A 17,054-nucleotide genomic window follows, 5' to 3' on the forward strand; every position below is an offset into this window, starting at 1 on the left:
TTTATTTTGTTCATTAGATCCCACATATTAGTGAGATCATGTGGTATTTGTCTTTCTCTACCTGATTTATTTCACTTAGCATAATAATCTCCAGGTCCATCCATGCTATCTGAAAGGGTACAAAATCCTTCTTTTTTACTGCTGCATAGTATTCCATGGTGTAAATGTACCAGTTTTTTATCCACACATCTGATGATGGGCACTTGGGCTGTTTCCAAATCTTAGCTATTGTAAATAATGCTGCTATGATCATAGGGGTGCATATATTCTTTCTGATTGGTGTTTCAGGATTTTTTGGATATATTCCGAAAAGTGGAATCTCTGGGTCAAATGGCAGTTCAAGTTTTTAATTTTTTCAGAAAACTCCATACTGTTTTCCATAGTTGCTGCACAGGTGTGCATTCCCACCAGCAGTGTACTAAGGTTCCCTTTTTCTTCACATTCTTGACAGCACTTGTTGTTTGTTAATATGTTGATGGTAGCCATTCTGGCAGGTGTGAAGTGATATCTCATTGTCATTTTAATTTGCATCTCTCTGATAATTAGTGAAAATAAGCACTTTTTCATGTCTCTTTGGAGAAGTCTATTTAGGTCCTTTGCCTATTGTTTAATTGTATTGTTTATCTTCCTTTTGTTGAGTTGTATGAATTCTATATAGATTTTGGAAATTAACCCCTTACCCAATGTTATCATTGGCAAGTATGTTCTCCCATGCAGTGAGTTCCCTTTATATTTTGAAGATGGTTTCTTTTGCTGTGCAGAAACTTTTTACTTTGATGTAGTCCCACTTGTTTATGTTTTCCTTTTCTTCTCTTGCCCTAGGAGATATTTCTGAAAATTCTGCTATGTGAGATGTCTAAGACTTTGCTGCCTATGTTTTCTTCTAAGATTTTTATGGCTTTACAACTTACATAAAGTATTTTATTCATTTTGAGGTTATTCTTGTGTATGGTGTAAGATGGTGATCCAAATTCACTTTTTTGTATGTACTGGCCAGATTTTCCCAATACCATTATTTTAAGAAACTGTCTTTACTCCATTGTATGTTCTTGCCTCCTTTGTAAAATATTAATTACCATATAATGTGGGTCAATTTCTGTGTTTTTTGTTCTGTTCCATTGATCCATGTGCCTATGTTTTTTCTACGTATTTTATTGTTTCAGGTCTTGTATTCAAGTCTCATGAGTTAATTTTTGTGTATGGTATTAGATAGTGGTCTCATTTCATTCTTTTACATGTGGTTTTCCAGTTTTCCCAACAGACTATTGAAGAAACTTCAATTGCATATTTTCAGGTTCTTTGTCAAAAATGGGTTGCCCAAATCAATCAATAAGATATGCCACATTAGCAAACCAAAAGATAAAAGTCATAGGATCACAAAAATCGATGCAGAAATAGCATTTGACAAAATACAACATCCGTTTATGATTAAAACACCCAATAAAATATTATAGAAGAAAAGTTCCTTAACATAATAAAGGTCATCTATGACAAACCCTCAGATGATATCATACTCAATGGTGAAAAACTGAAATCTCTTTCTCTAATATCAGGAGCAAGACAAACATATCCACTCTCATGAATAGTATTCAACGTAGTAATAGAAGTACTAGCCAGAGCAATCAGGCAAGAAAAAGAAATAAAAGGCATTCAAGTTTGGAATAAAGAAGTAAACCTGTCACTTCTGATGACATGATTCTGTATATAGAGAACCCTAAAGACTTCACCAAAAGACTATTGGAAACAATAAAGAAATACAGTAATGTGGTGGCAGCCAAACTTGTTTTTTTTTTCACTCCCACATTTTCTTCATTAAACATGTCTTCTTAGAATAGTGGTGTTGTTGTTTTTAATGTAATTGACCACTTGACTAAATTTATAAAATGAAATCTGGTGTGTTTAAAAGAAATGACAGTTCCTTAGCAATAAGCTAGATTTCCCATCTAAGAATCTCTGTGAGTAGGGCTGGAAACTCACATTTGTAAGATATCCTCAGGTTATAATTATGTAAAATAAAGACTGAGAACAACCACTTTGAAATATTAACTCCTACTGTGACCGGACAACCAAGGGGTCTGGGCTGCCTGTAACTACTTCAGCCAATTAAGCAGAGACAGGGTTGAATCATATATGAGCATGTATTTCAATAATGCCTGCATTATGGGAGAGCAGCAGGTCATCCACAAACATCTTCTCTGCAGCCCACCATAAGCCAGCTGCTTATATTGGGTAGAAGGACAAGATTATGTGGGAAAGTAGGAAATACAGGTATGGAAAAGTGGGTATGGGATAATTATTACAGGTTAAAATTCATGGAGCCTGCGGGGAGGGGAGGGGAGACACAGTGAGTGGGTGCCTCTGGGTGCCCTGGGCACGCTAGGACCATATTACAGGTAATAGGGGCTGGGGGTTGTAAAGAGCAGGAGCCTCTAGGACTGGGTGCCATGAGATTGAAAATCTTTTCATAATGATAGGCAGTTCTCAGAAGGAGGACAGACTGCATTCTAATGTTAGCTCTCATGTCCCAGGGCATACAACTCCCAATGAGGTTAGAATGTGCTTTCTCTAATCAGAACAGAACCATCATGGTTAACAGAGCATGATTAATATTTCTTATAATTGTAGCTGGTCCCCAATATATTCTATTTCTGACTCTACCAATACTTTTAATTTAAATTGGCTTAAATACAAATCTAGGTATATCAGGCAGAAGAGTGAAGACATTACAATAGTTACCACCACCATTAATTTGCTGCAATTTTGCCTTCTTTGAATGGATTACTGTCTGCTGTGAATCTATCTCCATAATTGGCAGCCAACTAGAATAAAATTGTATGATAAGATAGGAGGAAAAATCATTGTATAAATCTTGCAAACATTTTAAAATATGGGCAAATAATCCACCTCCAGAACACAAGTCATCTCTATAGGTAACAGTAAAGTTCATAAGAATTAAGGGCCCTTTTCTGCGTTGCCTCTTCCTAATTCCTACCACCCATTTATCTACTTCTTCATTACACAACCCCAGCACCTGCTCTGAGGCCCACAAGACTACAAAGAATGACTTATTGCCTTTGGAAACTATCAGAACAAGTGCCTGTTACACAGATCTTAGATAAACACACTATTACATGTATTTATCTTAGAGAACTCTATCTAATAAAAGACAAAAAGGGTAATTAGAACAACAATGCCACACTTTACCATGATTAAGGTAGAGGACACTGAGAGGAGGCAGCAGCTTCATTCCCCCAAGAGGGGGAGACCAGCTTAGCAGAAATAAAAGCCCAAATTCAGCATTCAGATGAATCAGAGCCAAGTCAGAACTCCATCACAGGGGAACACAGCCAGCTGTTAGGTCTGAGGAACAGCAGCTGTGTGTGAAGCCTCCCCCCACCAGCCAGAGGAGCCACCACAGCGGTGAACAGAACCCACCACAGAAGCTGCTGCCAACTGAGGAGCAGCTGATACCACAACTGCCCGAGGAGCAACCACAACCCGAGGAGCCACTACCACCCACAGAGCAGCCCTAGAACGACTCAACATCTAGATATGTCGGTGAGATCTAACATGGTTAGACAAAGAAACCCCCAAAGGAAAGAAAAAGAGGACTCGCCAGAAAAGCAGCTAAGTGAAACCGAGGCATGCAGCATGACAGAAAAAGAATTCAGATTAAGGGTCCTAGAATGCATAAACCGGACGGAGGAAAAAATCAACAACTTATGCAAGAAGCAAGAAGAAACAGATGAAAAAAATCAATAAATTATGTAAGAACCAAGAAGAAATGAAGAGTGATATAGCTGCAATAAAAAACACTGTGGAAAGCTTCAACAGTAGACTAGGAGAAGCGGAGGTCTGAATTAACAAATTAGAAGACGGGGAAATAAAACACACCCAAACTGAACAGCAATTGGAGAAAAAAATTAAAAGACAGGAGGTGAGCCTAAGGGAGCTCATGATACGAAACAACATACGAATAATAGGGATGCCAGAACAACAGAAAGAGGAACAAGACTTAGAAAACCTATTTGAAGAAATAATATCAGAAAACTTCCCAGAGGTGGGGAAGAAAAAAATCACACAAGCACAGAGTCCTAAACAAGGTGAACCCGAAAAGACCCACACCAAGACACATCATAATTACCATGGCAAATGTTCAGGACAAACAGAGAATCTTAAAGGCTGCAAGAGAGAGACAGAAAGTTACATTCAAGGGAACTCCCATTAGATTATCAAATGATTTCTCAACAGAAACACATCAGCCCAGAAAAGAATGGACAGAAATTTACAAAGTGATGCAAAGCAAAGTACTGAATCCAAGAATACTCTATCTAGAAACCAAGATGGCGGCATAGGTAAACACCAGAGTTTGCTGCCTCGAACAACCACTTCAAAAATATAACTAAAAGACAGAATGGACATCATCCAGAACAACAGGAAGGCTGGCTGAGTGGAAATTCTACAACTAGAAGGAAAGAGAAAAGCATACCAAGACTCAGAGGAGGCGCAGTGCAGAAGTAAAATACTGAGGTGCGGAGGTGCATGTGGAGTGGGCTGGCGGCTGAGGGCACGGTTGTCGTTTTCAATCGGAAGGGAGTCTCAGGCTCTGAGCTCCAGTACTGGGAGAGTCTCTAGGGACCCAGACTCATACGGGAGAAGCGGGACTGTCTGGCATCAGTCGGAACCCGAGAACAGCTTTCTCTCCGAGGGGCTTGTAGCCATTACCCAGACACTGAGAAGCAGAGCCTCTGAGGGCAAGTCTGAGAGCAGCCACAACTGCTAGCCCCACCCTGTTGATCCTGTGGGACCCACCCTGCCCAAGCCCTGCAGGGAGGCTTTTGCTGGATAGCCGCAGGCAGAGGCTAGATTAGCACCTCCCTAGAGATCCAGGAGACAGGAAACCCAGAGGTCAGAGTGGGACCATCCAGTTTGAAGCTCCCTGGAAACATAAAGGACACACTCAGGGGGCAGACTCAGTGAGTACCAAAGCCCCATTGAAGCAAGTCTTGCCCCAGAGGGGTGTCTCCAGCACAGAAGTTCTCCCATTGCATACACACAGCTGATTTTCACAGCCAATTAGCCTGGAGGTCAATCCCTCCCAGTGATAACTACAACAATCAAGGCTTAACTACAACAAGACTGTGCACAAAGACCACAAGGGGGTGCACCAAGAGTGTCCTCCTCAGGTAATTGGGGAGGCTGAACCACTGGGCCATAGAGGACACTTAGCACAGAAAAACCACTTTATCAACACAGGGAAGCATAAAAAATGCCGAGAAAAAGAAACAGGGCACAAATGACAGAAATGGAGGAAAGCAAACTACTGGATATAGAAATCAAAACCACACTTTTAAGGACTTTAAAGAACTGTCTAGAAGCCGCCGATAAATATAGTGAGATCCTCAAAAAATCTAGTGAGACCCTTGATGTTGTGAGAAAGAACCAACTAGAAATTAAGCATACACTGACTGAAATAAAGAAAATTATACAGACTCCCAACAGCAGACCAGAGGATCGCAAGAATCAAGTCAAACATTTGAAATATGAAGAAGCAAAAAACACCCAACCAGAAAAGAAAAAAGAAAAAAGAATCCAAAAATACGAAGATAGTGTAAGGAGCCTCTGGAACAGCTTCAAGCATACCAACATCCAAATTATAGGGGTGCCAGAAGAAGAGAGAGAGCAAGATATTGAAACCCTATTTGAAGAAATAATGACAGAAAACTACCCCTACCTGGTGAAAGAAATAGACTAACAAGTCCAGAAAGTGCAGAGAACCCCAAACAAAAGGAATCCAAAGAGGACCACACCGAGACACATCATAATTAAAATGCCAAGAGCAAAAGACAAAGAGAGTATCCTAAAAGCACCAAGAGAAAGAAAGTCAGTTACCTACAAGGGAGTACCCATACGAATGTCAGCTGATTTCTCAACAGAAACTGCAGGCCAGAAGGGAGTGGCAAGAAATATTCAAAGTGATGAATATCAAGAACCTACAACCAAGATTACTTTATCCAGCAAAGCTATCATTCAGAAGTGAAGGTCAGATAAAGAGCTTCACAGATAAGGAAAAGCTAAAGGAGTTCATCACCACCAAACCAGTATTATATGAAATGCTGAAAGGTATCCTTTAAGAAGAGGAAGAAGAAGAAAAAGGTAAAGATACAAATTATGAACAACAAGTACATATCTATCAACAAGTGAATCTAAAATCAAGTGAATAAATAATCTGATGAACAGTATGAACTAGTGATTATAATAGAATCAGGGACATACAAAGGGAATGGACTGACTATTCTCGGGGTGGAAAGGGGTGTGGGGAATGCAGGAAGAGATTGGAGAATAATCATGCACCTATGGATGAGGACGGTGGGTGGGGAGTGAGGGTGGAGGGAGGGGTGGGAACTGGGTGGAGGGGAGTTATGGTGGGGAAAAAAGAGGAACCAATGTAATAATCTGAACAATAAAGATTTAATTTTTTTAAAAAAGAATACTCTATCCAGCAAGGCTATCATTCAAAATTGAAGGGAAAATAAGAAGCTTCACAGACAAAAACAAGGCTCAGGGAGTTTATCACCACCAAGCCAGCAATACAAGAAATACTAAAGGGACTGGTGTAAAAAGAAGAAATAAAAAACTCATAAAGAAAACAGTCATACAAAAAAAGAAATAGCGACAAACAAGTACCTTTCAATAATAACTTTAAACGTAAACGGACTAAATGCTCCAACCAAAAGACATCGAGTGGCTGAATGGATAAAAAAACATGACCCATACATCTGCTGTCTACAAGAGACCCACCTCATTAGAAGGGACTCACACAGACTGAAAGTGAAGGGATGGAAAATATTTTTCAGGCAAATGGAAAGGAAAAGAAAGCTGGGGTAGCAATACTTATATCGGACAAAATAGACCTCAAAGTGAAGGCCATAACAAGAGATAAGGAAGGCCACTTCGTAATACTAAAGGGATCAATACACCAAGAAGATATAACCCTGGTAAACATATATTCACCCAATGCAGGAGCACCCAAATACATTAAAAAAACTCCTTGAAGATATCAAGGGAGAGATCGACAACAATACAGTCATAGTAGGGGACTTTAATACACCACTGCTATCACCGGATAAATCCTCTAGACAAACAATCAGCAAAGAAACAGCAATCCTAAATGACTCACTAGATCACATGGGCTTGATTGACATCTTCAGAACACTTCACCCCAAAGCCATGGAATATACATTCTTCTCAAGTGCTCATGGGACATCTTCAAAAATAGACCACATATTGGGTCAAAAACAAAGTCTCTGCAAATTCAAGAAGATTGAAATCATACCAAGCATCGTCTCAGACCACGAAGGCATAATATTAGAAATAAAATACAATAAAAACAACCCAAAATACTCAAACACATGGAAGCTGAACAGTATGTTACTAAATATTGATTGGGTTACCAATGAGATCAAAGAAGAAATTAAAAACATCCTGGAAACTAATGACAATGAAAACAAAACAATCCAAAACCTATGGGACACAATGAAAGCAATCCTGAGAGGGAAGTTTATAGCTCTACAGGCCTATCTCAAAAAACAAGAAAAAATGATAGTAAATCATCTAACTCTACAACTCAAAGAATTAGAAAGACAGCAACAAGAAAAGCCCAGAGTGAGCAGAAGGAAGGAGATAATAAAGATTAGAGCAGAAATAAATGACATAGAGACAAAAAAAAAAACAATACAGAAAATCAATGAAACCAAGATCTGGTTCTTTGAAAGGATAAACAAGATTGACGAACCTCTAGCCAGGCTCACCAAGAAGCAAAGAGAGAGGACCCAAATAAACAAAATCAGATATGAAAGAGGCGAAACAACAACAGACCCCACAGAAATACAAATGATTGTTAAAAAATACTATGGACAACTCTACTCCAACAAATTAGACAAGCTGTAGGAAATGGACATATTCATAGAGAAATACAACATTCCAAAACTCAATCAGGAAGAATCTAAAAATCTCAACAGGCCAATAACTATGGAAGAAATTGAAGAAATTATCAAAAAGCTTCCAGCAAACAAAAGCCCAGGACCAGATGGCTTCACAGGGGAGTTTTACCAAACATTCAAGGAAGAACTAAAACCTATCCTCCTCAGACTACTACAAAAAATCCAAGTGGAAGGAACACTTCCAAGCTCATTCTATGAAGCCAGCATCACCTTAATACCAAAACCAGGTAAAGACAACACAGTGAAAGAGAATTACAGGCCAATATCCCTCATGAACATAGATGCCAAAATCCTCAACAAAATCTTAGCAAATCAGATCCAGCAGTACATCAAAAAGATCATACACCATGACCAAGTAGGTTTTATCCCAGGGATGCAAGGATGGTACAATATCTGCAAATCAATAAACATGATACATCACATAAACAAATTGAAAGAAAAAAAACAACATAGTCAAATCAATTGATGCAGAAAAAGTGTTTGACAAAATTCAACACCCATTTCTGATAAAAACTCTCAGCAAGGTGGGAATAGAAGGATCATACCTCAACATAATAAAAGCCACATATGACAAACCCACAGCCAACATCATACTCAATGGACAAAAACTAACACCATTTCCCCTAAGAGCAGGAAAAATACAGGGATTTGTTCCTGTTGACATGTCCTTATTTGCAGATGACATGATAGTATACATAAAAAACCCTAAAGACTCCATCAAAAAACTATTAGAGTTACTAAATGAATTCGGCAATGTAGCAGGGTAAAGCAATTTCTTTACCGATACAGCTCCTAGGGCAAAGGACAAAATGGGCAAAGGACCTAAATAGACACCTTTCAAAAGAGGACATTCAGAAAGCCAAGAGACATATGAAAACTTGCTCAAAGTCACTAATCATCCGAGAGATGCAAATCAGAACAACAATGAGGTACCATCTCACACCTGTCACACCAAATCCCACTCTCACCACTCCTGTTCAACATAGTACTGGAAGTATTAGCCATTGCAATTAGACAAGAAGAAGAAGTAAAAGGCATCCAAATTAGAAAAGAGGAAGTAAAACTGTCCTTATTTGCAGATGACATGATATTATACATAAAAAACCCTAAAGACGCCATCAAAAAACTATTAGACTTACTAAATGAATTCGGCAATGTAGCAGGATACAAAATTAATGCCAAGAAATCTATGGCATTTCTCTACACTAATAGTGAACTTACAGAAAGAGAGATTAAAAAAACAATCCCATTTACCATCGCACCAAAAAAATTAAGCTACCTAGGAATAAACTTAACTAAAGAGGTAAAAGACCTCTATTCAGAAAACTACAGAAAGTTGGAAAAAGAGATAGAGGAAGACATAAACAGATGGAAGAACATACTGTGTTCATGGATTGGTAGAATCAACATCATTAAAATGTCCATACAACCCAAAGCAATCTATAAATTCAACGCACTTCCCATTAAAATACCAACAGCATTTTTCACAGACCTAGAACGAACTCTCCAAAAATTCATCTTGAATAAAAAAAGACCCCGAATAGCTGCAGCAATCCTGAGAAAGAACAAAGTAGGTGGGATCTCAATAGCAGATATCAAGATGTATTACAAAGCCACTGTTCTCAAAACTGCCTGGTACTGGCACAAGAACAGACATAGATCAATGGAATAGAATAGACAGCCCAGAAATCGACTTGAACCAATATACTCAATTAATATTTGTCAAAGGAGGCAAGAACATACAGTGGAGTCAAGATAGTCTCCTCAATAAATGGTGTTAGGAAAATTGGACAGATATATACAAGAAAATGAAACTAGACCACCAACTTACACCATACACAAAAATAAACTCAAAATGGATAAAGGACTTAAATATATACGGGAAACCATAAAAATACTAGAAGAATCCAAAGGCAACAAAATCTCAGACATATGCCGAAGCAGTTTCTTTACCGATACAGCTCCTAGGGCATTGGAAACTAAGGAGAAAATAAACAAATGGGACTACATCAAAATAAAAAGCTTCTGCACAGCAAAAGAAACCATCAACAAAACAACAAGAAAGCCCACTGCATGGGAGAACATATTTGCCAATGTTATCACCGATAAGGGTTTAATCTCCAACATTTATAGGGAACTCATACAACTCAAAAAAAGGAAGATAAACAATCCAATCAAAAAGTGGGCAAAGGACCTAAATAGACACCTTTCAAAAGAGGACATTCAGAAAGCCAAGAGACATGAAAACTTGCTCAAAGTCACTAATCATCTGAGAGATGCAAATCAAAACAACAATGAGGTACCATCTCACACCTGTCATACTGGCTATCATCAACAAATCAACAAATGACAAGTGCTGGAGAAGATGTGGAAAAAAAGGAACACTCGTGCACTGCTGGTGGGAATGCAGACTGGTGCAGCCACTATGGAAGACAGTATGGAGTTTCCTCAAAACACTAAAAATGGAACTCCCACTTGATCCTGTAATCCCACTTCTAGGAATATATCCCAAGAAACCAGAAACAGTAATCAGAAAGGATATATGCACCCATATGTTCATAGCAGCACAATTCACCATAGCTAAGATCTGGAAACAGCCTAAGTGCCCATCAGTAGATGAATGGATTAGAAAACTGTGGCACATCTACACGATGAAATACTATGCTGCTGTAAAAAAGAAGGAACTCTTACCATTTGCAACAGCATGGATGGAACTGGAGAGCATTATTCTAAGTGAATTAAGCCAATCAATGAAAGAAAAAATACCACATGATCTCCCTCATTTATGGATGATAAAGACCATTATAAACTTATGAACAAAAATAGATACAGAGGCAGAGCTGCCTTGAACAGACTGTCAAACTACAGCAGGAAGACCTGGGAGGGTTGGGGGGTAGCGGGGCGTATGTGTGTGTGTGTGTGTGTGTGTGTGTGTGTGTGTGTGTGTGTAAGAAATCAACCGAAGTACTTGTATGCATGCATATAAGCATAACCAATGGACATAAGGCACTGGGGGCACACTGGGGGTGGGAGGGCAGGGGATTGTCAAGGGCGGGGAAAAAAGGATACATATGTAATACTCTTTGTAATACTTTAAGCAATAAAAAAAAGGGTAATCAGCCATACCTCCACTACGCTTCCCATTGGCTAATCAGCAAGATATGCAAATTAATTGCCAACAAAGATGGCGGCCGGCAGCCATGCAGCTGAAGTGAGCAGGAGGTTTGCTTGCTCCAGTGATGGAGGAAGCCAAGGTTCCCCGCCTGCCACGGCCTGCTCTAAGCTCTGAAAGCACCCACTCCTAAAGCAACAAAGTTTCAATTATAGAAGCTAAACAAATCCCAGATACCTGCTCTCAGCAGGCTGTGGCCTCAGAGCTGGAGCGAGCAGGACAGCTACAGAGTTTCAATTATAGAAGCCAAACAAACCCCAGATACCTGCTTTCAGCCAGCCGCGGCCTCAGAGCTGGGAGCGCCAGTGATGGCAACAGAGTTTCAATTATAGAAGGTAAATAAATCCCAGAATAAAAAAGAAAAAAAAAAGTAGAGGTTGGGAGCTTCAGTCGCAGGCCAGCCTGAAAACGGCCCTCAGCCCCTCACCCAGACTGGCCAGGAAACCCACTGTGGACCCCCACCCTAAAGGGGGTGTGGCCAGTCTGAAAACAGCCATCATCCCCTCATCCAGGCTGGCCAGGCACCCCAGTGGGGACCCTCACCCTGAAGGGGGTGTGACCAGCTGCAAACAGCCATCAGCCCCTCACCCAGGCTGGCCAGGCACCCAAGCAGGACCTCCACTCTGATCCGAAACACCCTTCAGGGCAAACCAGTCGACTCCCATCCATGCACCAGGCCTCTATCCTATATAGTAAAAGGGTAATATGCAAACTGACCATAACAGCAGAAAGACTGGGAATGACTGGTTACTATGACACACACTGATCACCAGGGGGCAGACGTTCAATGTAGGAGCTGCCCCCTGGTGGTCATTGCATTGCACTGGGGGAGCTCTGCTCAGCCACTGTACAGGCTGATGACTGCCAGTACAGCGGTGGTGGTGGGAGCCTCTCCTGCCTCCTCAGCAGCGCTAAGGATGTCTGACTGCAGCTTAGGTCTGCTCCCCGCTGGCAAGTGGGCATCTCCCGAGGGCTGCCGAGCTGCCAGAGGGATGTCTGATTGCCAGCTTAGGCCCAATGCCCCGGGGGTGCAGGCCTAAGCCAGCAGGTGGTCATCCCCTGAGGGGTCCCAGACTGCGAGAAGGTATAGGCCGGGCTGAGGGACAACCACCCCCCCCCCCCCCGATCTAGTGCACAAATTTTTGTGCACCGGGCCTCTAGTAAGTCAATAAAAGGAGAAAACATGGTCTTAAACAAGGATGGAATTCTGTGACTGATATTAGATCCTTACTGGAACTGATAAAGTTGACTTTTTATGTAACCACAAAGGATTTCTTCCCACTGTCGCTGAGGGTGAGGAGGAAGATTCCTAATATAACAGACTAGGCAGCTCAGGGGAGGCGGTAGCAGCCCTGCAGCGGGGGATGCGGTTGCAGGGGTGGGGTGGGGGGAGGGGGACAGCAGGCAAGGCCAAGCCTGCCTGTGGGGAGCAGCCCTGGTCTGCTGGTGCCAGCCATGCCATTGTAGGGGGACGGAGGACTGAGAGCTCAGCGGAGTCAGGGATCAAATGGAGGTGGCGATGGCGGCGAGAAGAGTAGACACCCAATGGGGAAAACTTTGACCTGTTGTGTGAAGCCCATGTCAGCCCCAGCATGGGCAGGCGCTCGGGGCAGGCCCAGCTGGACAATGGGTCTGAGGTCTATGAGGCATGGCTGGGGACGTGGTGGCGGTAGCGCCTTTGCTGGCTGCCCTGGAGGCCGCAGAGTTGGATTTTGGCACCAGTGAGGGCCACCACCTGCAGCACATCAGTGACCAGGAGATTCTGGACGAGTTAGCTTTGGAATCAAACCCTTCTGACCATCCAAGGGCAAGCACAATTTTCTTGAATAAATCTCAAATGGATGTGTGAGAAAAGAAGAAGAACAACTATGTAAATCAAGTATCTCCAGGGCACCTTACTAAAAAATATAGCTCATGCTCAACTATATTTCTAGATGACAGCACAGTCAGCCAGCCTAATCTTAGAATCACAGTACAATCTGTGACGTTAGCAACATATTACCACATAAAGAACAGAGATGCAAATAGATCCTTGGATGTTTTTTATGAGAGACACATCTACTCACACGGGAAACAGTCCAGAGGAATATTTTAGGCATGATCCTGAACACAAATTTATTTAAAGATTTGTTCGGACCCTCTTCAGTGCTGCACAGCTAATGGCTGAATGTGCGATAGTGACTTTGGTTTACTTAGAAAGACTGTTAACTTATGCTGAGATCGACATTTGTCCCATGAACTGGAAGAGAATTGTTTTGGAAGCCGTTCTCCTTGCCTCCAAGATTTGGGATGACCAGGCTGTATGAAATGTGGATTATTGCCAGATCCTCAAGTCAAGGACATTACCGTTGAGGACATGAATGAGATGGAAAGGCATTTTTTAGAGCTACTTCAGTTTAATATTAATGTTCCTGCCAGTGTTTATGCCAAATACTACTTTGACCTTCGCTCCTTAGCCGATGGCAATGACCTGCCTTTTGTATTTGCTCCTCTTAGCAGAGAAAGAGCCCAGAACCTAGAGGCTATTTCCAGATTGTGCAAAGACAAAGACCTGTGCAGAGCTGCTTTGAGAAGGTCTCTTAGTGTTGATAATTTTATTGGTGTTCAGCTCTCTAAAGCCATCCTCTCTATAGGGAGAAGTGAGGTGTGGTAATATCGTGAGCCCCTCCGTCATCTACAAGGAGTGGAGAAATATCACCTCTCCTGCTCAAAAACCAGCAAAGTTAGTATTTTCACCGAAGACAGATGTCAAGTTGAAGAGACTTGTGAGCAGCAAGGACTATGCTTATAGAAATAATGCGGCCTTGTCAATGCAACACACTCTGTCCTTTAGTTACCACTCAAAAGCTAAAGCTCCCAACCCACACAGATATTTGCTTACAATGTAAGCTGAGAACTGTGAACTATGTGAAGTTTTTTTTTTAATTCAAGTTTAAATTTTGACGCTTGAAAGGCACTGACTATATAACTTATATGTCTTTCCTACTTTTTTTAATCGCCCCTCCAAAAAACGGAATAAACTTTCCCAATATTGCTACAAAAAATATTCCTAATATATTCCTTAAGTGTAAAAGTAACTTCCTCCTGAGGAAAATATTAGTGTCTTCTGGAACTACCTACACCTAGCAAAGGCCTTTTCATTATTCTTTAGCAGAGGTCATCTGTGTAGTCTGCATAACTACCAGGGGCTCAGTCCTTAGGAAGGACTACACATATGAATTGATTTCCACATTACACTTTCTCTAGTCAACATAAAATTTAACTTGTTCCAGTTTGCTTGGTGATTTAAAATGGTGTCCATTAGGATAAAAATTGGAGCTCCCAAATCACCAGTGGATTATCTTTTCCTTGGGTATATATCAAAGGTCTGCCAGCTACCTTCAGAGATCTTAAAGTATGTCTTTGGACCCATTCAACTCTTACACAGTTCCCAGAGAGCTTATTCATGCACACTGCAGAATGAGAATAGCCTGATAGTGTAATGGAACCCACACTGATTCCCCAGCTTCCCATGCCAGGCTGTCCAGTGATCATTATCATGAAGTCTTCCTTCCTTCCTATACATTTTTGTATATGCCCTTAAAGTGACAGCTCTGAGCATTCTAGCTCAAAAGGTTTAGTCTTAAGTGTTAGAAGAGAAAAGGAGCTGCAACTTCTGTCCTATTATTTTACATTTATGTTTATTGATTACAGAGAGGAAGGGAGAGGGAAAGATAGAAACATCAATGATGAGAGAGAATCATTGATTGGCTGCCTCCTGCACATTCCGTACTGAGGACTGAGCCCACAACCTGGGCATGTACCATGACCTGGAATCAGACTATGACCTCCTAGTTCATAGGTCTAAGCTCAACCACTGAGGAATAGCAGCCGCTGTCCTATCTTTTTGGTTTCTTCTTAACCTAGTTGGTAGTCAATGGCTGTGGGAATTTAAAGGCTGGAGAGGCCTTCCTTGGGTCTCAACTTCTCACATGTCCTAGAGAAAAGAGTCTCCCTATTTGTAGATGATAAGAAAGAAAGCAGGTCTTGCTAAAACATTAACAGAAAACAGAAACAGTATCTCCCTTAACTTTCAGTCTATGCCAACATGAAGAAAGTCATTCTCCAGGTTGCAGCAATCCCCATGACTAATACTTCTTATTAACTCATTGCAGAAGTACCAGGAGATGGAAAACTAGCTCAGAAAGTTAACCTGCAGAATCGGCATCCCTGGCTGCAGCTGTGGCATGTAGTTTTAAGCTAAAGTTCAAAGGAAGCGGGCATAGCCTTAATTCAGGCCATTCTGTCTTGATCATTCCTTTTATTCCCAATCCTTATCATAATTTGACATTTGGTAATCCAAAATCTAGTAGTTATGCTCCCTGCAGAGGCAGGTTGGCCATTTCACTTTCAATATTCATGGTCTCCTGGAAGATTGGAGAGAGCCACTCTATCTTGGGAGTTTGGGTTTTTCCTACATTTCCATTCCCAGTCCTATAGAATCCTCTGGTCCTCAGGCCTTAGTCTCATCTCATTCAAGGACCCTTTGTTTCTTTTTCTGATGTTTTCCCAGAAATACTTGCCATTCTCCTGGTTAGTTTGGTTTCCAGGCCACTCTCAAACAGAAATCATCTCAGCAAATTTACCTCTACTCACAGAAAAAAGGTGGAGACACCAAATCAAATGCATGTCTTGAATAGCCAAGCTACTATTTCTTAGCCACCTAAACCTCAAGTCCATTATACCAATTCAACATTGAAATGGGGGTGATAAAATATAGATTAAAGGTTATTTATATTTCCACACAATAGTCATACCTATTCGGTCAATGGGATATACTTCTTAGAGCTATAATTATCTTAATTACTTTCTGTACTCTACCCTTTTACACTGAAAAACCCGCTGAAACCCAATGTGAACACTCATGACTTATTAATTCTTTGGTTAGCTCTTCTAGGTCCCCAATAACAGCTCCTTTCTCCAGATTTTCCTAAATTGTGAGACATTCTGTGATCCCTAGGAGAATGAGACTCTCCCATGGCTTCATGGTGGCAACTTCCTTTAGGTCCTCCTTCCCTTCAATGGGATTTCCCTCACCGAGTCCCACATCACACTGAGAACAGATTGTGGTTCCAGAAGGGACTTTAGAAAAATGAAAAGATAAGAGTCAACATTTATTGAGCCTTTACTAAAGGTAAAACATTGGGAAAAGTACTTTATATATTTTATAACTTGGCACACAGATGAGGGTAGCTCCAGGATTCAAGCCAAGGTAATGCCCTCCCCTTGCTTCTAGCCAATAGGTAAAGGGATCCTTTTCATATGCAATAATGTTCCCAATTCAGTTGATTTTGAATTACCCAAAAGGAAGATTATCCTGGGTGGTTGTGGGGAAGCGTGGGATTTGGTTGGAAAGTCTGTAAGGAGAAAATTCCGAAAGGTCGGAGCCTCCTGGGGGAGTTGGCTGAAGGCAACCACCCCTGCCTTGACTTTTCCAAACAAATCTTCCTATGTGTGAGCCCCAGGGTGTTTAATGGAACCTTTATGCTTATTATTAGATGTCATGTTTTAAAGGACACTGCAGATGCATGTGTCATCTCAAGAATGCTTTCTCTGCTGATAGTATCTAAAAGTTAATTTTAGTTCAAGCTGCTGTTACAAAAAAAAAATCTAAGGAGACAGGTGAACAGGGTTTTTGTTCCTATAGCCAAGCAGTCCCTTAGCCCTCTCTTTCATAGTAATTGTGCGTCAGAGTAATCATTCATGGGTCACGCAGGGTCTGCTGGTCAGCCCCAGCAGGTGGGCTTTGACTTAATAAGGTTAAAGCCCTTAAAGATAGACTAAGCCCTTCATTACGTCCAATAATTTTTTCTCCTCTGGCTTGAAGATGTAAGCTGCCC

At 41.1% G+C, this 17,054-nt stretch overlaps 1 pseudogene; it reads left to right on the top strand.

Moving 5' to 3' along the window:
- The first annotated feature begins 12,720 nt into the window (after window positions 1-12,720).
- On the top strand, window positions 12,721-13,828 carry LOC118659673 (annotated as a pseudogene).
- The last annotated feature ends 3,226 nt before the right edge of the window (window positions 13,829-17,054 follow it).

This window comes from Myotis myotis, unplaced genomic scaffold, assembly GCF_014108235.1.
Source record: "Myotis myotis isolate mMyoMyo1 unplaced genomic scaffold, mMyoMyo1.p scaffold_m19_p_66, whole genome shotgun sequence".
Classification (NCBI taxonomy): domain Eukaryota; kingdom Metazoa; phylum Chordata; class Mammalia; order Chiroptera; family Vespertilionidae; genus Myotis; species Myotis myotis.